At 39.7% G+C, this 22,677-nt stretch overlaps 1 protein-coding gene and 1 long non-coding RNA gene across 4 annotated transcripts in view; one reads left to right on the forward strand and one right to left on the reverse strand.

The window, feature by feature from the left end:
* LOC308470794 overlaps positions 1–7,121 on the forward strand; it is a 78,996-nt gene extending 71,875 nt beyond the window's left edge. Inside the window, exon 3 of the long non-coding RNA XR_013982651.1 lies at positions 6,770–7,121. This is a non-coding gene — a long non-coding RNA (uncharacterized lncRNA). The remainder of the gene's footprint in view (positions 1–6,769) is intronic.
* TAMM41 (TAM41 mitochondrial translocator assembly and maintenance homolog) overlaps positions 1–22,677 on the reverse strand; it is a 153,399-nt gene that overhangs the window by 107,360 nt on the left and 23,362 nt on the right. Inside the window, exon 1 of one of the 3 annotated variants that reach the window (XM_080994231.1) lies at positions 8,255–8,375. The exons of the other annotated variants lie outside the window; for them this stretch is intronic. The gene's annotated coding sequence lies outside the window, so the exon portion shown is untranslated. Of the gene's footprint in view, positions 1–8,254; positions 8,376–22,677 lie in introns of those variants that run through there. 3 annotated transcript variants of the gene reach the window in all.

The raw sequence follows: 22,677 nt of genomic DNA on the forward strand, positions 1-22,677 counted from the left end.
CTCTTGCAGTTCTAAAGAAGCAAATCAAGTGTGCCAAGACGGTAGCAGTGTAGACTTGGTGCTGCTTAAGGATTATCTGTGATACATGAAAGTGCAAGCAACATCTATTCTCAAGCAGCATATCTCTCTACTACCAGATACTGGGCACTAACCACAGGATGTAGCTATCCCCATCATCCTTAGCTTGTGAATTTCTCTAGGGCTGTGCTAGCCCTAGAATGCTGAGCTTATGGTCCCTTGTTCTATCCCGCCATGCAATATTTAAGTTCTTATATAAAAGTATAAACGTTTCATTTGTGACAGATCTGTGGCCATTTTCGTCGACTTCTACTATAACTATCTGGTCCAATGGCTTTCCACAAAACACAACACTGAAATCAAAAGACTGTTCTCTAACTTCCTTTGCAGAAGTGTTTTAATAAAGCATGCCATTTGCTGCTCCCACCTGCCTCCTTCTATTGAACAAGTAAGCATGTACCTCTTTTCCCTGTTCTTCGGCTATTCACAGATTTCATATTCATCCCAGAGCAGTTAAACAATAGTTTCCCCCTCTAGAGAGTTCTCTTGTGAGAGGAACATGAGTCTGAGGCAAATGGCAGCGTGGGCGAACTCATTAGATGACAGTAACAATGCAATATGATGTTACTGACAGGTATTTCAAAACATCTTTCCTACATTGTCTGCAGTCCCCATCCCATTTACTCCATAGCAACCTCACTAAAGCCAGCAGGACTGGTTTGTGATAAGTGAGCTGTCATTATCCCCAATCTCTCTGAGATCAGTGCAACAGAAGAAGAGTTTGGATTTGATATCCCGCTTTATCACTACCTGAAGGAGTCTCAAAGCTGACTCCTTCCTCCCCCACAAGAAACACTCTGTGAGGTGAGTGGGGCTGAGAGACTTCAGAGAAGTGTGACTGGCCCAAGGTCACCCAGCAACTGCATGTGGAGGAGTGGAGACGCGAAGCCGGTTCCCCAGATTACGAGTCTATCGCTCTTAACCACTACACCACACTGGCCTTTATGTATTTATTTATACTCTACTTTTCTTCCACAGGATTCCTGCAAGGTCCCCCATACAGGTACCAGCTCTGCTAACCTTCAACAAGGTGGCTGGCTCATATTCCTTCAGACTATGCTATGGAAGTTTAAGTGCACTGCGTTCTGTACACAAAGGGTTGTTTCCACTTTTCAAGGATAGTGTGCCACTTCAAACAAAGACTGAATATTCTTTAACTATACTACTTTAAACGATTTTCTCTGAAGCACCCCACATTTTAAACCAAGGGCACCACATAAACAGCTAATTGTGAGGGCCACGCCATTTTTGAGAAGGGATAAGATGAACTGGTTTCATTACCTCCCTCCTTCTGTAACAAGCAAAATCTTTTGTTCAAGCTTATCTGCAAAACCCAGAAACGGCTGTCTGTTTCATATGCACAACCAGATTCTTGCTATGTGGTACTCAATAGCAATCCTTTTGTTTCTCTTGTTGCTTGTTTTGTGGGTGAGGGTAAGGGTGCTGTTTGTGTCATAGATTTTCATGTGTTCTAGAAACCAGAAAGGAAATTAATGCTGTTCTCTCTCTCAGCATGCTGTGTCCTTTTGTGCAACAGTCTGTAGTTGCGTGTTTGGCATCGACACCTAATTTCATAAGGCTTTCAATAATACTAGTTAGTCAGAGTAAATTGCATTTAACAGATTTCATTGCATATTATTATCACACAGAAAAGGCAGTGTCTGGAAATATTAAATTATTGTTCTTTCGAAAAAGAAGAAGAGCTGGGCTAATGGAACATACATATTCAAAGGCAGATGCAGTGAGATAGCTGTCTAATGTGTGCTTTGTTTATTCATGGACCTGACTATTGACTTCCTAGATTGTAATATGCACGTAAATGTCAGATCTGAATAAAAATTTGCTGTTCAAAAAAGGCTATACATTTCCAAGCATGATAGAGAATTCTGAATAGATTTATTTACAGGTGAAAAGAGATCAATTTGACCAAATATTGAACTACTGAATGCATATAGAATCAGACTAAGCCACTAATGTACAAATTCTGGCTCATTGAATAAATGAAATGTTTCTGACTTGAAGGTCAGATAAAAAGCAATATGCTGCTTGCATCTTGCATCTTGAGCACACTGGAAGACAGCTTCCTTACAAAGGCAAGTGTATGATAATTCCAAGCAGGTCCAGATGCAGGTTTGAGGAAACCCTTAGCAAGGCAAGCTGCCCTCTGGCAGGACCACTCTTCCCTTGGTGGACCCTGGCAGTGACAAGATTAGGCAGCAACATCATCAGTGCCTTAAACAAATGATGGTGGCACCATTTTAATTTCCCACAATGTTCCCAATGGAGCATCATCCTGGGACATTGTGGGAAATCAAATGGCAATGCAAGGAGATGAGTCAGACTCCTGGATACCAGTAAAAATATAAAGGGATCCCTGGTGTCAGTGAGGAGCACAGCTGCATGGTCCGCTCCCAAGAATGCCAAGGACTCCAATATCATACTCAGATTCTTTCACATGATCTTTCAGGTGGTCCCCTGCGTGTTGCACAAGCAATGTCTTGTAAGCTCGTTTGTGCAACAAATTTATTCTTTTGCTCTACAACTTGCATTATTTGATTTAAATTGTTTATTTTCTCCTCTAGCACAATCTATTTTCTCATTGGATCTTTCAAAGTATTCCTGTAAGTCTATATGTAAATCTTCAGTTCTCAGTGGCATGTTTCCTTTACTACCTTTCTTCCTCATTCTACTGGACATACTCTGACTCCCCCCCCCCCTTTTTGTGCTTTTCACTTTCTAATTATTCCCTGTTATAGTTCTCATATGGTGACCCCCATTTTACATGCTAAGTTGGTCTTGGTCCTTGGTTAGATTCTACTTCTGTCATTGATTATTTTAATTTTTTTTTTACTTAGTAGGCTTACTTGGTGAAGCTAATTTACCACCATGTTATCAAAGGCCTCAGTATATCTGCATTGTGATCCAGGAGGCACCATAACTGCAGCGAAGACTCCTTTATGATCAAAAGATTGCATTGTATCAGTAAAAGGTGGTCCAATATGTATGCACACATTCATTGCACAACACGGTGCTCCTATCAATATTCACCGAACAGCAGCTGCTATAAATTATGCATTTATTTTTTAAATTCCCCCTCCATGAAAAAAGATAAATCCTTTTCAGCCCACCTTTTGTATTCACATTCAAGTGGAATGTATTATTCCAGAGAAATAAAACAGAATGATGCTTTTTCTAAATAACAGCACTGAGATCCTTTCACAAAGTCTTTGGGCTAAACCAGATCAGGGGTTTAGAGTACAAAAGGTTTTTTTTTTTATTGTGAGCCAGCTTCTGCTGACAGAAATGAAGGTGAGAACTTTCGAGCCAAAATGTGCCGAGCGAAGTGCTATAGGTAATGAGTTAAGATAAATTAAAAGGTAATCTACAAAAGGCAAAGCTTGTGGAAAGCAGCTTTTTAGTAAGACTGCAATGGATATTTTCAATTTTTCTAGTTAAGGAAAGCATGACAGAACAATAAAGATAAATACAGGCAATGAGGGATTAGGGAGACATGGTAAGAGCCCCAGGGACCAGGTCAGAGGGCTACACATTTTAAGGTACTATCTTTTTCAGAAAGGAGGCAGGATAGCAAGGAGGATTTGAAAGTCCCTGCAGGAGTGTGGACCTCAGAAGATGCCCAGTAAAGTCAACTGAGAGTGAAGGCAAGTCAGAGCAATGTAAATGGATATATTGTGAAGTGTGTTGTGAAAAGTCAAAGAGGGATGTGTTCTTTGACCATGCTGAGAATGTTCTGAGAAACTGAGAATTGATTTGATTATTTTTCAAACGCTGGTGTTTTAGAATCCACTGTCCCTCCACACCAAACCACATCCTGTACATCTTTAAATATTTAATAGTGTGTGTGAACTGGGATTATTCAAAAATAGCATGTTACTTTACTCAAGATAGGGTACTTTGTTGTGTTCATTATATAATAATACTTCAGATTTATTTATATGGCATTTCTCCTAAGTGTGCAGCATACTTTATATCATTTCGTATTGTAACAGCCTGTAAGAAAGGCAAGTATTAGGGTCAAACCCAACATATCTTGGAGCACCATGCCATTTTTCTCTGCAGTTCTTTTCTTGGGACCAAAAACAGCATCTGCAGATTGCCAGTTTGAGTTGGATACTATTTTTAATATTGTATGGTGATGTCATCAAACTTTTCTACTCTCCTGACTGGTGACTTCAGAGGACTGGTTAGTGGACAAGGGAGATATCTCATCTATCCTGGGGCTTTGCATCTGTCCCATGCCTTATCTTAATGGCCTGTAAGGGATGTCCACCACCCTTATCACTATACTTTCTCACACTGCAATCTTATCAGAAACCCACAGTCCTTCCTCATGACATAACACACTCCTAAACACAATGAATTCATTAAAGGTCACAACCAAGAAGGATTGATATTAACTATGCAGGTCCAGGCTTTGATACAGATCCTGCATAAAGGAGTTAACCTGTTGAATGCCTCTCTCTCCTTGTAATATACCTTCCACATTTCCATTTTAGGTGTTTATTCTTAAAGGGATTTTCTAGGATTCATTTTTTTTTTACAAAAACAAAGAACTTGTGCCTCTTAATTCTAAGCAAACATTATTTAATTCTCAATGGAATGTTACTTATAGTCAGGTTAAAAAATTTCTTGCAAGCAATGTATTTGCTAATTGTGTCTCCTTGAAAAGGATGACTCATTGTTTGGAATGGCTGCTTGCCCACCACCTCTCTTTATAGGACCTCTTAAGGGAGTTTATCATCCATTTAGATTATTATAAACTTCAGCTTCTCAAATCCTTTCCAGCTTTAGATTCCAAATATGGGTTTTACTGTTATTGCATCTCCTTACTGCTCTGAATTATTAAAGATTATTTAAGATTGCAGCAGTGGTTCTTAATCCCTTAGCAATATGGAACATGCAGCTTATCAGATTGTTCTTTGGATATATTTTTATAGAGAAGTTGCGAAAGATTACATAGTTAAGGCAGATTTTGAAATAAGAATGACAAATGGTTAACAACTTTAATACAGCTTTGCTGTACAAATCTATTGTAGGATTTTCCTTGTCAAATTTCATACTAATAATCATTATCATTAATTAATACATTCTTGAGTTGTTATGATTCTGTGATGGGCCATTGGATTTCAAAAAGTAATTTATGAAGTATATTGAGAAAGGAAAAAGAATTAAACCTTTTACTAGTTCTGTGAACACAATTTTAAAGAGATTACTAGGATATTCAAATTCTGGTAGATGGGTTCCCCCAGTAAAGGCAGGTAAAATAGATCTTCGTTATCTCCATTTTCTTTGGATGATTACTTGTAGTCTATTTAAACGGACCTGCACAACATGGAACTATATTACTGAATTTACTGGAAAGATCCTTATCAGTTGAGTGACACCTTACTGGAGCTGAAAGGGATATTGGACATTGAAACGGTAGTTCTTATCCACATGAAGTTAAAAGAGGACAGGCAAGGAAAGGATGAGAGTTGGGAGAGGAGTAGTATTGAGACTATGATTAGTGAAATGGAAGATACTGGAATATGTTGGATCTGATTGATTGCAAAAGCACTTCTTATTTCTGTACAAAAGTACTGTATTGCCAGCTTAGCAAAAACAAATATATTTGCCTACGACATGAAATTCTTGATAGTATCTCATGGTATTTCTCACTTGCATTAGCTTTTGGCAGCAGTGGGAGATGATTTTGGCACCACTGGAAAATAATTGGCTGGAAGTCTGCTGGTTTGTAGATTACTGTATCTTGGCCTAATCCACTTCATAAGACTGTTGGGTAGTTAAAACCAGGTAATTATAGCCAGAAATGGCATCACTTGCATTTTAATCAGAAATCAAACTAACTGCATGGCCAAATATTAGTCTATTAAAGAGGCAAGGAACCTCTTTAATGTACAGGGATATGATATGTAGTGAGTCCTTGAGCAATAAGAAAGGCTATTTCATTGTGAATGGTTGATTCATTGTGTATGTGGGGGGTTAAAGTAGACTATGAACATAAACTATATCTTATAGGCAATATGTTAAATTTTTAAGTTTGGGAAGGTCTGCACAAATGTTGAAAATGGTGCTGGCCCATACTGAGTACAAATGCTCCAAATGCAAGATCAAAATGTAACCCGTGTATAGAGTCCTAACAGGGTTAGCCAAAGAGGTTTTTCCACTGGAAGCCAAGGACAGCATGATCCCATTCCCCATTCCATGTAGAAAAGCTGACTGGGCTTGCTGTTGGGTGATAATGCCAAGGCTGGTGCCTCCCTCCCAACACAGTGTTGCCCAGGATTCATCACTCCGGTCTCCTCTCATGCTGATGTGGCCCATATCCAAGTACATGAGCACACGACAAGTAGAGTTCAAACAGAAGCTTAGTCTTGAGGAGTAACATCTAAGCCTGATTTATTCCAAATTAAATCAAACGTAACAGAACAAAGAAAAACATGGCTTCTCTCTCTGTCTTTCTTCCTCGGAAAGAGAGAACTGCAAAAACAACAGCAACACAGAGCGGAAACAGCGTATATCAATTTCCTCTCACAAGACTCCAATAATCAGTGCTGGAATGTAAACAGACATGTGACATGTAACAATCCCACACACATCTGCAGCACAGGAGGAATGGAATTCTCAACACTTGCAGCGGAACCTTCCTTCAACACTTTAAATATTGCAGGGTCCTGTCTGCACCAGAAGACAGCAGGTGAAGTATGAGGAGTGGCAACATGGTACACACACCAGTGCCCTCCAGTCCCACCCAGATGCTGCTCCTTGGTTCTCAGCACCTGCCCCCTGAACCAGCTGCCTCACCTAAAGGCTGGGCCAGCCCCAAGTTCAGAGGGTAAGTTTTCTACAGCAGCATTAACTGCATTCATTTTTCAGTCCTTCTGTTGTGATTCAGTTTGCCAAAACATTCACAGTGGTTTTGTAAACACATTCAAAAAGCTATTTCCATTCTTCTTCATTCACAGCTTCCCAAGCCTATTTCATCTCAGCAGGGTTTTCTTCTCCACTGGCTTTATCTTTTAGGTCTGCCCAGTTCCCACTTTGGCAATCTCTCTCTCTCTCTCTCTCTCTCTCTCTCACACACACACACACACACACACAAACAAACAGACACAGCAGCCAGTATCTCAGGCAAAAAATGTTCATGTCATAAGGAGAACTTGATTGTTTTGCTACATGAACAGAACTATAACCTATAGTTTACTTAATAAGCATCTACACTGCTTTGAATTCTGTATGACGAAGCAATTGTTTCTCATTTTGCACCAGAATCTTCTTTTATAGCACTTATCAAATCCATCTTTGGTTTTTTGTTTAAGTGCTTCATCTCATATGCTTCAACTGTCCTGTTTATCAGGGACAGACACTATGTTATGGTCCCTAGTAAACCACAGTTCCTATTGCCTCCCACTTTCCCCCCACATTTTGGAAATACCTTGTTATATAGCTGGTCCTAGGTGGCTCACAAAGCAAAAAAGCACATCAAAACCACACCACACCACGCCCAGATCATCCCATGTTCTGCTATGCTAATGAAGTTAATAAAGATGGACCAGACCAATTCAAAAGGATCTTTCTTTTTCTACCCATGGGCAACTCTTAACAATTGCAAAGTCATCTGCCATTCCCTTTGGTACCAGTGATCGAAATTCACTTTCTGAAAGTTTTTCAAGTTACATGCTATCACTGACTTTGCTGCTGTGGTTAGATGTCTTAATGGCTCACTATGCTTCAAATCTAAATAAAGGCCTATATATCAATTTAAAAGTGCCAGCTGTGGGGAGGGGTGGTCCTAGGAGGTGACATTCGGAAACACCTGCATTCAACAAGCCCACACTTGGGGGCATGCCCCCCATATCACTACATATGTCCAAATTGATTGGCATCCCTGCCAACCTGAAGTAGACTAGCACACATTAGGGACATTTCCCTCAGTGTAAGATACATCATTTATGTATCAATATTAGGAATTGCTCTTTCAATTTAGCAGATACAGTAAGCCCACAATTTGCACACACTTTGCTTATGCAATCATGATTGCAACCTTATACAGGTGGCGGGAGGGGAAATAAATAAAACTAATGCCAGGCCAATGAAACCCACTGCTCTCTGTTCTCCATTTATGTATGTATGTATGTATGTATGTCTCACTTACTTGGCTTTGGGAAGACAGCACGAGAGCTCTGGGCTGCTTCCGGAGCCCTTGCACGTCCTTCTGAAAGCCTCATACCTTGGATACCCAGTAAGCCTGGCGACGGCCTCCTTACAGCCTCTGGGAAGGAGGTATGAGGGCTCTATGTCACCTTGCAAAAGAGGGACAGTATCATAGAATTATAGAGTTTGAAGGGACCCTGAGAGTCATCTAGTCCAAGCCCCTGCAATGAAGCAATCTCAATATGTGGTCCCCCACCCAATTTGCAAACATACTGGTTTGTGCTAGCAGTTTTATTGCTGCACCATCTTTTCTTTTCCCCCTTTTCCTGCAGTGATGAAAGAGCAAACAAGGTTCTTTGCATCTACACTGTGTTAGCTAGAACTAGGATCTTTTCTCTCTCATGGGTATGTCCTATAATAAAGTTAGCTTTTTTATTTTCTGTACTCAGAGGCTTGGTGTGATTGTATTAAGGGTAAAGTGAGCTCCTAGTAGGGATTTCAGTGCACAGTTCTAGCTTCTGCTGAAGCATATAAACTCCAAATGCTATCAACTGGCACCACAGCAAGTTCCAGTCCTGTATATCAACTGTTAGATCCAATTCCCTTCCCCATTACTCTCGTAAGAATTCTTTAGAGCCTATTACTGATTTTAAGACCTGCCTATAAAAGCTAGAAACCATAAACTTAGCTACCCCAGAGTAGCCCAAGGTGTCTCTTTCAAACTGTGTTGTTTGATAAAAAATGGAACCCAGGACAACCCAAGTCGGAGAAGCTGGCTCCAATTGTATGTGCGCTCAGTGCAGGCTCTGCCCCAAATTTAAGCCCCTGGGGTGGACCGGAATGAAGCCTGCTCACCTGCGGCCCATACTCTTGGTGCAGTTATTTACAATATGATAGAAAATGGAGAAAGATGGAAAGGATTTGCTGAAACAATTAATAGAAGTGGAATACAAAAAGGGAGGTGAGAGGAGGTCGAGGAAACAAGGGAATGAAAGATAGAGTACGGAAAAGAGATGATGTATGTTTTTAAATTGTTTTTGTTTTGTTTCATTTAGGGTTAAGGTTAGGGAGTGGGGTTTGTTTAGTTTAGTTTAATGTGTTTAGTTTTGAGTTTAGGTTGTGTTTTGCATTGTCTATATATTGTATTGTATTGTTTTTTTCTTTTTGCTTTCCTCCTTTGTCTTTTTTTCTGTTTTCCCCCCTCTTTTTGTAATCTATAAAAGTAATAAATATTATTTTTAAAAAAGAGAAAAAAAAGGAAGCCTTAGACAAAAAATTGGAAATGGTGGTGGGAGAGTTGACAGGGAAGGTAAAAGACTTGGAAATAAGAACTAAGGTGGTAGAGGATTCAACAAAACGCACGCAGAAAGATATAAAGGAAGTAAAAAGACAGACAGAACAAATTAGAGGAGAAATTACAGAAATGAATAGGGCACAGGAGGAGATGTTGGATAATCTATCTACTCTGGAGATGCGGCAAAAAGAGCGAAATCTGAAATTCAGGGGTCTCCCAGAGACGCCAAATGAGAATATAAGAGCTAAAATAATAAGAGAACTGGCTGGGTGGATGGAACTAAGAGAAGAAGATATTGGCCCAATGATAATGAATGCCTTTAGAATAAAGGTTAGATCAGTGAAAGCAAGGGCAAAAAAGCTTCCTGGAGATGTTCTAGTCATGTTTAACTCATTGGACATAAGAAATGAAATACTGAGACTGAATTACAACAAAAATCTATGCATAGATGGAGTGAAAATCTTGATTTTTAGGGAGATCCCTGCCAGGTTTCTGAAACGAAGGGGAATTTATAAACAAATGGTGAGTCTACTGAAAAGGAATGGAATTCAGCATAGATGGGAATTCCCAGAAGGAATCTCCTTTTACTTTAAAGATAAAAGATTCAAACTAACTAGCCCCCAAGAGTTAGAAAAATTCTCCAGAAGATACGACAAAGAGTTAGGGAGGACAGGGAAAATAAAACCAAGACAGGACCAGAAAGAGGAAGGAAAGGAAAAGGAGAAAGAAGAAGAACAACAGGAAGAAGAGGAGGAACAAGAAGAAGAGACAGAGGAATCAGAAGAAGAAGACAACAGAGAACAGTAAACTTAGCGCAACTGAGTGAGAACTCTTAGATAAAAGAAATAATGGACCTGAAAGTATTTTCTTGGAATGTGAATGGGATGAACAATTTAAATAAGAGACGAAAAGTTAACCATGTTTTGATTAAACGAAACCTAGATATCATATGCCTGCAAGAAACACATGTAGCAAAAAAGCATAAAAGAATTTTAAGTAATAAAAAACTGGGCCAAGAGTTTATTGCGTCAGATTCGAACAAAAAGAGAGGTGTGGTAATATATGTAAAAGAGAAGCATGATCCAAAATTAATTTTTAAGGAGGATGAGGGAAGAATATTGATTGTACAAATTGGGTTTCAAGGGGGGAAATGGCTGATTGTGGGGATTTATGCACCAAACGATAAGAAAGCTGAATTTTATATAAAGTTGAATGAAATAATGTTAGAGTATTTAGATCAGAAATTGATACTACTGGGAGATTTTAATGGAGTGGTGGTACCGGATTTAGACAGATTAACAAAGAGGCGAAATACATATGAAGGTAAACTGCCGAAGGCCTTCTTTGATATAGCCAATACATTGGGAGTAATTGACATCTGGAGATTAAGGAATCCAACAGTAAGACAATTTTCATTCCACTCTGAACCAAACCAAAGCTTCAGCAGAATAGATCAGATCTGGCTTTCTAAGATTCTAACACCGAGAGTAACTAGAATTGAAATCCTCCCAAGAACCCCGTCAGATCATAATCCGCTATATATGGAATTAAAAGGAAAGGACCCTTCTACACATAGATGGAGAATGAATGAGAGCTTATTTAATGATCAGAGAGTAGTGGAAACTGCAAAAGAGACAATAACAGACTATTTTAAATGGAATCTAAACAAAGAAACACCAATTGAAACAGTCTGGGACGCGAGCAAAGCGGTGATAAGGGGTTTCCTGATTCAAAAAAACAGCTTCCAGAAAAGAGGGAGAGAGAAGAAGAAAGAAGAGATCCTGTCCCAGCTCATGGAGAACGAAAAACAGCTAATAACAAAACCTAAAGATGAAATAATAAAACGAAATATAAAAATGTTGCAGTCTCAGTTCTCCAGGCTGGTGGGACAGGAGATCGAATGGAAAATAAAAGCCATGAGACAAAATTTTTTTGAGTCGGCCAACAAAGTTGGGAGATTCTTGGTGTGGCAAATAAAAGCAAGACAAAAACAGAACACAATTTGTAAAATAAAAGATGGGGATAAAATGATTGAGGACCCGAAAAAAATTAGAAAAGTATTTCAGAGATTCTATAGAGATCTTTATAGGAAAGATAAAGAAGACAATATGAGAATAGAAAAGTATATCCATGAGCATAAATTGCATCAAATCTCAGAAGAAGAAAAAAGAATGCTTAACCAGGAGATAACAGAACAAGAGGTCACGAAGGCAATAAAAAGAATGAAAATAGGGAAGGCCCCAGGACCGGATGGTATCTCAGCAAAGTATTATAAAACACTATTGCAATACCTGACACCTGTTCTAAGTGAAATAATGAATAAAGTCTTAAGAGAAGGAAGGATGCCAAACACCTGGAAAGAAGCCTATATTACACCGAAGAAAGAGGTGGATATATTAGATGTAAAAAATTTCAGACCAATTTCGTTACTGAATAACGACTATAAGCTATTTGCGGATATACTAGCGAATAGACTAAAAATGGTGTTAAATAAGGTGATACACAAGGACCAAACAGGCTTTCTGCCGGGGAGGCAACTAAGGGACAACGTAAGAAACCTGATAAATATAATTGAATACCTTGAAGTCAGAAATGAGAAACAGGCAGTACTAATGTTTATAGACGTGGGAAAAGCGTTCGATAATGTTTCTTGGCATTTCATGAAAGAAAACTTTAAAGTATTAGGAATTGGTGAAAAATTTTTGAGAGGTATTGACACGATCTATTCGGACCAAAAAGCAAAGTTAATAATTAATAACAACATATCAGATAACTTTGAGATAACTAAAGGTACTAGGCAGGGATGTCCTTTGTCTCCCTTGCTATTTATTACGGTCCTAGAGGTCTTGAACAAGAAGCTAAGAGAATCATCAGAAGTCAGAGGCATTAAGGTGGGACGAAAAGAATTTAAATTAAGAGCCTTCGCAGATGATCTAGTCTTAACGTTGGAAGAACCAAGACAAAGTGTGAAAGAGGCAATAAAAAGAATGGAAGAGTTTGGGAAGGTATCAGGGTTTAAACTCAACAAAAACAAGACGAAAATGCTAGCAAAAAATCTGAAGAAAGAAGAGATGGAAGAATTACAAGTAGACTCAGGAATCGCGATAGCTAAAAAAAAAATATTTAGGAATTTGGATGACAACAAAAAATATAAACCTGTACAAGGACAATTATGAGGTGGTATGGAAAGAAATTAAGAAAGATATGGATTTATGGAGCAGACTAAAATTGTCATTATTAGGCAGAATCTCTGTGATAAAAATGAATATACTACCTAGATTGTTATTTCTATTTCAAGCAATACCAGTGGTAAAAGGGATAAGACAATTTAAGGATTGGCAAAAAAAATTAGCGAAATTTGTCTGGCAGGGGAAAAGGCCAAGGATAAAAATGAAGATACTAGTAGATAAGAAAGAGAGAGGAGGTTTTGATTTACCAGACCTGACTTTATATTATGAAGCTTCATGCTTGGTATGGTTAAAAGATTGGCTGACTTTAGAAAACACTGACCTATTAGATCTAGAGGGCCACGACAATAGATACGGTTGGCATTCGTACCTATGGTACAACAAAGTAAAAGTACATAAAGGTTTTCTAAACCATGTGATAAGGAAATCTTTATATGAAGTATGGGATTGGAATAAAAACCTCCTGCAAAGAAAGACACCGTGGTGGATATCACCAATTGAGGTGTTGACAACAAAAAAAGTAAACATGGAAGGGGAAAGAGTAACATATGAGGATATTACTAGGAAAACAGACCAAGGGATAAAGCTCAAACCATATGACCAAATTGAAAAGATGTTAACAGGGTGGCTGCAATACCACCAGATCAGTGACTTATTAAAGGAAGATAAAAAGAGAAATAGGTTCGAAGATAAAAAATCGAAATTCCAAATCGAGTTAATAGACTGTATAGATAAAATTTTATCAAGAATGTATAGTTTATTGTTAGAATGGTATACAAAAGACGAAGAAGTAAAGGAATCAATGATAAAATGGGCAATTGATATTGGGCATAACATTGAATTGGATGCGTGGAAAAGATTATGGAAGGAGGGTTCGAGATTTACAGGATGCATGGCTTTAAAGGAAAACTTGCTAAAAATGATGTATAGCTGGCATTTGACGCCAGTAAAATTAGCTAAAATGTATAGAAAAAAAGAAAGAAAATGTTGGAAATGTAAAAAGGCAGATGTGGACTATTTCCATATGTGGTGGACCTGCGATAAGGTAAAAAAAAATTGGGAATCAATTTATAATGAACTCAAAATAATATTTAGATATACTTTCCCCAAAAGACCGGAAGCGTGTCTATTAGGCTTAATAGGAACAGAAATTAAAATAGAAGATCAAAATTTGTTCATGTATGCTACAGCTGCTGCGAGGACCCTTCTGGCCCAAAGATGGAAAGTACAAGATATACCAACTATTCAGGAGTGGCAGGTGAAGTTGACAGAATATGCAGAACTTGCCAAACTGTCAGGGAGGATCCAGGACCAGGGAGATCAAAGATACCAAAATAACTGGAGTAAATTTATTGAATATTTAAAGAAGAATTGTAAAGAGGTCAAGACACTAGCAGGATTGACATAATACCTCCAATGTATAATAGTACTAATATGAGAATGATGTGCGTGATGGAAAGAGGATAAATATACCAGTTGTGGGGAGGGAGGGGGTCGCGACTCGGCAGAGTCAAAGGGAATGTATGGTGCTATTACAATTTGTTGGAAAAGACTATGTAAGGAAAACAATAAAAATTCACTTGGAAAGAAGACTCTCTGAAACCACTGGAGGTTTCCATGAATGGAATGGGGAGGGAGGCAATCCTCACTCACTCCTGTGATCAGCCATTACAAGTTACAAACAAAAGTAAGCAAGGAAAGAGAAAACTGAAACTAAACTCTAGAAAGCCCCTGCCCTGCTCCCAGATACATTTGTTAATCCCTAGTGGTTTGTGCTTCTCAGTACAGTGGGTGTTAACTGAATACTGTTGCTTATTCCAACAATTCCCCCAACAAGGGAGTTGTACAAAAAAAGGGGAAAATCTGTTCTTGGACCCTCTTCTGTTCATGGAAGCCCCTGCTGGTTCAATAAAACTTTTGTGAATAGGACATCATCACACACAAAGGTGAAGAATCCTTATACATTGCATCACTAACTGGAACAAATCTTACAGGATGCCCTAAAGAAGGATGCCCTAAAGAGCATTGATTAAGAATTTACAGCAAGAAAAGTCAGTTCACTAGGGAGAAAAAACCATTAGCAGAAAATTGGGCTGTTATGGAAATTTATCTTGTGGTGATCCAGAATATTAAGGACATTTATTTCATGGTGGCTTAAGAGTATGGCTTGCTCTAGGGATAGGTTATACCTGTGTTTAAAAGGCCCCAAATGGTATAACTGATTTTGAATCACAGCCTTCAATAATAGCCCCTGAAATATATCTCACAGCAGAAATGCATCCCAGGAGAGAAATGCAACCAGAATATATTGTATTACAGTATGAAGTTAGATTTCCTTTCTGTCACCAAGTTCTGCTTTCTATGGCTGCTGACTCATAAAAAACCAACAGACATGCTTACTTTGAAATCCAACTGGATTCAATTGAATTTTCACTTAAACAAGCAAACTTAGGTTGCACAAATAATTGTTTCTGCCAATCTTCAGTTGTGATTCCTGCACTTCAGGGGGTTGGAGGACATGATGACCCTTGGGGTCCTTTCCAACTCAACAGTTCCGTGATTTTATACTCATGTGAAAGAAGATGGCCACTTTCTTTTCTTTTCTTTTCTTTTTTAGCAATGCCATCACAGCATATTTATTAAAACATATCTGCCCTAAAGACAAGAAAGAGCCCCACTGGATTGGGCCAAAGATCCATCTAGTCCAGCATTCCATTCCCACAGCAACTGGTATTCAGAGGCATACTGTCTCCAACAGTGGATGCAGACCAGAGCCATTATGGCTAGTCGTCATTGATAGCTTCTTCCATGATTCTATCTGATCCCCTTTTGAAGCCATCCCAGTTTGCAGCTATCAATACATTTAGTGGGGGTGAATTTCCTAGTTTAACTGTGTGCTGTATGAAGAAGGATTTTCTTTTGTCTATGTTGAACTTTCACTGGATGGCTTCAGGCTCTAAGGCATACTCTGCCATTTCAGGTACTTTTTCTTGACTCAGGAACTAGCTCTATGCACATACAGTACAACAATTAAAAGCTCAGTAACACCATAAAACTACCATCTGTAGCAACATGGAAATACCCCTGAGCAAGCGGGCCTATGTCAGGAAGTTGTAATAATCTTCTTATTTATAAATGGGTAGGTTGAGCAGTAAGCATGCAGCAGGTCTGTCTCTGCAGCATTACTGTACTCCTAAACCCAAGCTGAGCATAGCACATTTCATAGTGTTTCCACATTGGACTGAATGGGGCTTGCATAGGATTGCACTGTTAGAGAATCATAAAATTAAGAGGAAACAGAGGAAACATCACAAAATCCCTGCTGGATTAGGCCAAAGGCCCATCTCTACTCCAGTGTCCTTTTCTCACAGTGGCCAGCCAGATTTATTTGGGAAATCCAAAATCAGATCTCAAATCCCAACAGTTGGTATTCACAGGCATACCGCCTCCAATGATGGAGGTAGAACATAGCCATTGTAGCTAGTAGCCTCAAGTACCCCTGGTCTGTCATGAAGCCTGGTACCTAAATCCCCAGAAAGATTCCCAACTAACTCTTTTGGCTTCTAGGCAGCACATTCCATTGCCATATTTTTCTTTTAACTAAGATTTCCACTCCTAATATTCAAAGCAAATCTGTTCTTCTGCAGTACATCAGCATTTCCTATTTCCCCCGCTCCAAGATCCCAAAGCTCCGGATATTTTTGTTTTGTTAAATGTGCCACTTAATTGCATTTCCTCACAAATCAAAAATTGACCGCAGGCAATGGGCCAACAGCTGAACTGAACCAATTATTTTTACATGCAAAAAACTGTCATTATATCATCCCCACCAGGCATGAAGGTTGTTGCTCTCCAATGTATAAGAAAATATTTAGTATTTCAGTACCAAAATATTGAAGAGGAGCTATGCTGTTTGTGATCAGGAATATCCCCTGCAAGCCTTAACCTCCCATGTACTCCTATATATCTATATCTATATCTATATCTATATCTATATCTATATCTATATCTATATCTATATATCGATCTATCTCACAGGTATCCTTCTAGGTGTAAAGGAGATACATGCTCATGAACTAATGACTTATTTATGCACATCAGCCCTTCAGCTGAATAGGACATATGTAGGAAAACAATAGCTAAAAAAAAGAAAAAAGCTGCAGCTTTAAACTTTCTAACTTAGAGGTCAATTAGACTGAAATCAATGGTACCGTATTTTTCGCCCTATAGGACGCACCGGGGGGGGGGGAATCAAGGGGAAAAAAATTATTTCCCCCCCAGGTTTGCACAGCCATCCCCAAGCTAGAAGAGGGAGACGGAGCGCTCCGTCTCCCTCTTCTGCCTTCAGGGACAGCCTCTCTAGCCTCCGTGGGGCAGCGGCTTGCCCCGCTTTCCCCTGAGCTTGTGGGGCTGGCGATGAGGAGAAGCAAGCTTGCTTCTCCCCACCGCCTGCCTCCAAACCAGGTCGGGGAATAGCGGGGTGGCGGCGCTCCGCCTCTCCGCTATTCCCCGAGTTTGTGGGGCTGGCGATGGGGAGAAGCAAGCTTGCTTCTCTCCCCCCCCCCCGCCAGCCTCCAGACCAGGTCCGGGAATAGCGGGGTGGCGGTGCTCCGCCTCCCTGCTATCCCCCGAGCTTGTGGGCTGCAGGCTGCTGCCTGCAAGCCTTGCGAGCCCGTGGGAACTCCCGCCAGGCTCGCAAGGCTTGGGGACACCTACGCGATGCACGGGGCACCCTGCGGAAGGCGTCCCGTGCTTCGGGCTGCAGGCTGCTGCCCACAAGACTTGCAAGCCCGCGGAACCTCCCACCGGGCTTGCAAGGCTTGCGGATAGCTTCCTGAAGCCTGGAGAGCGAGAGGGGTCGGTGCGCACCGATCCCTCTCGCTCTCCAGGCTTCAGCGAAAGCCTGCATTCGCCCCATAGGACGCACACACATTTCCCCTTCATTTTTGGAGGGGGAAAAGTGCGTCCTATAGGGCGAAAAATACGGTACTTTCTTGTAATAAATTGACTTAGCATATGAAGGAGGTAGATGCTGGGGGTGGGGCAGGAGATGCTTCTATCTGCCAGCAGACTCACAATTTAAAGTTGTGTGTGTGTGTGTGTGTGTGTGTGTGTGTATCATACAGAGAGACATATTTGAACAAAACAACATCATTGCTAACATGGGTCCAAATCTTAACACACATATTATTGAGTGCTGCTGATTTCAGTGCTGCCTGAGCAAATGTGTTCAGGTTTGAAACAATGGTTAAACAATGGACGCTTACCACATTCTGGGTTAGATGCCTGTTGTGGCCTCTCACGCTCAGCCACCATCCCCAGGCAGTGAGAACAGAGTGCACATGGTGGGGCAGCTGGTAGGGGAATTCCCCCTGGCCACCTGGGCAGCTGGCTCGAGTTCCCGCTGGCTGCTGCAACTCAAATTGGCCAAGAAAACCTGCTCTTTAACAATTGATCAGAACAAGGTTTAATCTGTGGAAAACCTGCTTGCCATATGTTGCAATGTAGTGCTAAAGATCACTCCCAGGGGTGCACTCCATTGGCCCTCAAGACAGATAGATACTAACAACAATTTTATTTATTAAATTTATATACCACCTTTATCTTCCAAGGAGCTCAAGGTAGTGCACATAGATTCCCCCCCCCCCATTTCATCCTCACAACAACTCTGTGAGGTAGGGTAAGCTAAGAGATGGTGAGTGGCCCAAGGTCACCCAGTGAGCTTTATGGTGAGTGGAGATTTGAACCCTGTCTCCCAGGTCATAGTCCAACACTAACCATTACACAAAAAGGAAAGGAAAGGAGACATGATAGAGGTGCATAATGTGAATAAAGTAGAGGGAGAGAAAAGTCTCCCCCTGGAAAACTCAGAACAGTGAAAAGGAAGTACTTATTCACACGGTACATTGTCAAACTGGAATTCACTATCCCAAGATTTAATTATGGACACCAACCTGGATTGCTTTAAAAAGGGGATTAGCCAATATTCATGGAGGATAAGGCTATCAGTATCGGAGGTGATATGGCTCTGAATACCAGTTACTGGGAAATGTGAGTAGGGAGTGTTGTGTCCTGCTTGAGGACTTCTTAAGGGCATCTACATAGTTGGCCACAATGGGAGCAGAATGCTAGGCTTGATGGGCCTTTGGTCTTATCCAAAGGGGCTCTTCTTCTGTTCCTACCATATGAATCATCAAATAGAAATTGTAGGTATGTATCCAAGGTATGTGAGTCATGCATAAGCACACACACACACACATGTGCGTGCACACGAACACACTGTTTGATGTTTCTTGCATTTGCACATTGTGCCTCTATAATGGAGAACCATGACACAATTTTCTGTGTTTTTCTGTGACATTGGGCAAGTTGTTGAACTTCCTAATCTGGTTATTGCTCTAATTGAAAAACAGAGATATCTGAGTGTCAAAATATATTAACAAAACCAAGAAGTGCTATATATGTGACAGTTATATTAAAGGTCTCTGAAAGGTATCACTGAAGACTCTGAGGATATTTCACACAACTCAGCAACCAAAGATTAGTGCTGCCCTTGCGATCGCAAGAGTGATTAGCTGATAGAACACGGTCATGCTTTGGGACTGAAAAAGTATGTGCTAATTGTGCTACATTATTCCCTATTTTTTATTCACATACATTTACACAACAGTTAATCTTAATGAATATCTTTAATTAACAAGTTTGCCATTTCATTGTGTTCCATTGTAACTTTCTGATGCGCTACTTAGTGACTGAAGTTAAAATTCCAGTGTTTGTTTAGGTTTAAATGTGTCTGCATGAGCAGCAATCTACAAAAAGTCTTAACTATGCCACCCGTCTGGTGCCAGCAGCTAGTTGTGCAAGCCAAACAGGTCATTGCTCCACCTGGAAATTCTGCAGCTGAGGAAATGTAGAGTTGAATTTTAATGCGTTTGATCAACAGCATTATGTTATTTCAGGAAAACAAAAGGAACCTAAGAAATTACTGTGCGTAGAGGGACAGGGCATAGTTATGGGAGCAGGGATTCTGCATGAGATCAAGCTGTGGGAGGGCCAAAGAGGATGTTCAGGGGGAAAAGCCATAGCTCAGTGGCAGAGCATATGCTTGGAATACAAAGGGTCTCAACTTCAGTCTGGTATTTCTATACCCTCCAAGTGTCCTGATTTTCCATGGACAGTCCAGGAATTACAGAAGCTGTCCCAGTTTCTGATTTGATCCCAGAATGTCCTGGTTTTCCTTTATCCTACATGCAAAAGGTGCTTAATAAGATTCTGTGTCATAATAATTCTTTTGCTGCAAAGTGTGGGAGCTGAAAGAGACATCAAGCAGTTATCACATCGCTATTAAGCAATTCAAAAGATAAGAAAGGGCTTGCCTGGGTAACAGTTCAACTGGCAATAAGTAGATTTTTGTAAGGTGCTTACTGTAGATAGAAGTCATCAGATAACTGCAATCATGGTTAAATCATGTTGCCATAACCTGCTTTCTTTTTAGAGCACAATAACACTGAGCAAGCTGCTGAATTATAAAATGGAATTATACTTACATGTACTGTGAACTTGAAATATTACAATGATGCTTAAATGTATTAACATAAATTTGCAAGTCCATTTGTGGGCATTTATTCCAGCATCTATAATAGCAATGGAAAAGACAGTCGCCTAGAGAGTATTTTTTTATTCATTGGTTAAGTAAATAAATGGCCATATGCTGTGAATTTGAATAATTGCAATATAGAACAATTCTAGTCTTGCAATCACACGGGTGCCCTGGACTGGTTGTTGTTTTTTGTAGGGAGATGCACTCTTGCTAAAAGTGATCTTCCTAGAGCTTTGTTAGTATACTCAATTCTCCTGCACAGCAAAAAGTTGCTCCAAATGAAAATCGAAAGAGAGACCACATGCACACCATGTATTTAAAAACATTGCTTCCTGGCATGAATAATCTTGGAAACTGTAGTTTGTTAAGGGTGCTGGGAAATGTAGCTCTATGAAGCTTAAACCAAAGTTCTGAGAACTGTTTAGGGGAGAGTCATGTGCTTTAAATGCATGGTACATATGCAGCTAGAGACTAATGGTTTATAGGAAAGTTTTTAAAAAGTAAATATATGAGAGCCAATCAGAAGGAATGACTGTAAGTCTAGGACTGAATATGGTGTGAGTAAATGAACAGTAGCAACCAGTTTTGCACATGTGGCAATAGAGTTCAAGACAATTTGAACTCTATTTTGAACTCACAATTTGATGATGGCATTGCATCTATGTCTGTTGTACAGTGCTGATGCAAGAAAAGTGAGCTGATAGTAATACCTTAAAAACCAGCTGTAAAAATCAATTTCCTGACAGAAATATTTTCAAACTCAACAGTGGGGAATGAAAAAGCATATTGAAGAGATTATTCAGGAAGATCAAACTGGATATTGATCAGTGAGGGGGGAAATAGTAACACATTTCAAAAAAATATATGAACCACAATCCAGAATATGTCTTCCATAATAGTAGTGGTGTTGTATATCCATAATAGCTCAGTTTCCTTCCTTTCCCCAGTTTACACATTCTCTGTTCAGGAGCTAAAACACCCTCATCTTCATCCTCTTCTGGCTTCAAAAGACTAGGTTTTAAAACTCAATCAGCCAGCAACAACAAATATATGCTACCCAAATCTAAGATTCTTCTGCATTTAAAGTTGATTTAAATATGCAGTGATGTGGCAAATAGCCTGACAACAAAGTGAGGAGTAAAGAACAATGACCCGATCCAGAATACACCAAAACAGCATAAGTAGGGTGTCCTCTTCATGACTGAAACCGAAAATGTACTTTTTGGCATTTTTTATTTATTCATGCTTTACATTAAATAGGCTTGAGGTATTTTTGGCAGGTTTTCCCAAGTCATGCCATTCAATTACATAAACTCAGAAAGACTGAAGGGTTGCCAGGTCCTTAGTTCCTTAATAACAGACAAGCAACACTTGTATATTTTCTATAGCTTTTCAACTGCCCTGATGGAGCACAGAAAGTAATTATTCTTCTTTCTTCTGTAATGGTACATTCTAATGCTCAATATTCTGTCTAGGCCAAGGCCACTGAGGAGGCAATTCTGTACTCCTGATATGTTGGCTGTAGGTATTGCTTTGGGATAGTGTGGAAGCCTACTGCACTATTATCTCTTGAGAGACACTGGAGTTCACTAATGCTATCATATGTGAGTTATGCAGTATTGCAGATGGAAGCTTTGCAATCACTGTGGACTAATAATATATCTCTTGTTTTCACATATAAATAATAAAATTACTACTACTACTACTGAATCACCACAGTTCTAGCTCTGTGTGATACATGTATGACGTTGCCCTTTCATGTAGGATCTGTTGGTGAATTTTCATTGCAGTATTCATGTTTTGGTTTCTTCCAAATTAGCTGTTAATTTAGTAAGAGTATAATTCCTCATAGGGCATAGTTGTATTGCTGTACTGGCTTTTGTCACTGTATACCTAAAGGAGGCCCAAGGGTGACCTCCTGTGCAAAATACTATAAAATCAAGGAATTAATTCTTGGAGGATATCTCCCAACTAAACCTTTCAACATGATGATAACCTCCCCCCCCCCTTTTTTTTCTTTTTTTGTATTCCTGTTCTTTGCATAGCAGTACTCCTGAATCTCCTGTATTGCATTCCTGTGTTGCACCAAATGCATGGGGTAAGGTGTTATAATACTTTCAGTTTTATAACAGCATTATGCTCTCAGTCTGCCTCTTCAATCCTATCGTGGCCTGCTGAAAAAGCAATTAATGTGCTTATAGACTGCCACTACGTTTTCTTTCTCTTCTTACATATTTTCTGACAAATATTTTAATTCACTGGCATCACATCATGTACACAATGAGAAGAGGAAGCCAAGTAATAGTTTAGATTTGTTGCTCCAGGCTCTCTGCAAACTCAGC

Source organism: Podarcis pityusensis (assembly GCF_964106645.2).
Source record: "Podarcis pityusensis genome assembly, chromosome: 2".
Classification (NCBI taxonomy): Eukaryota; Metazoa; Chordata; class Lepidosauria; order Squamata; family Lacertidae; genus Podarcis; species Podarcis pityusensis.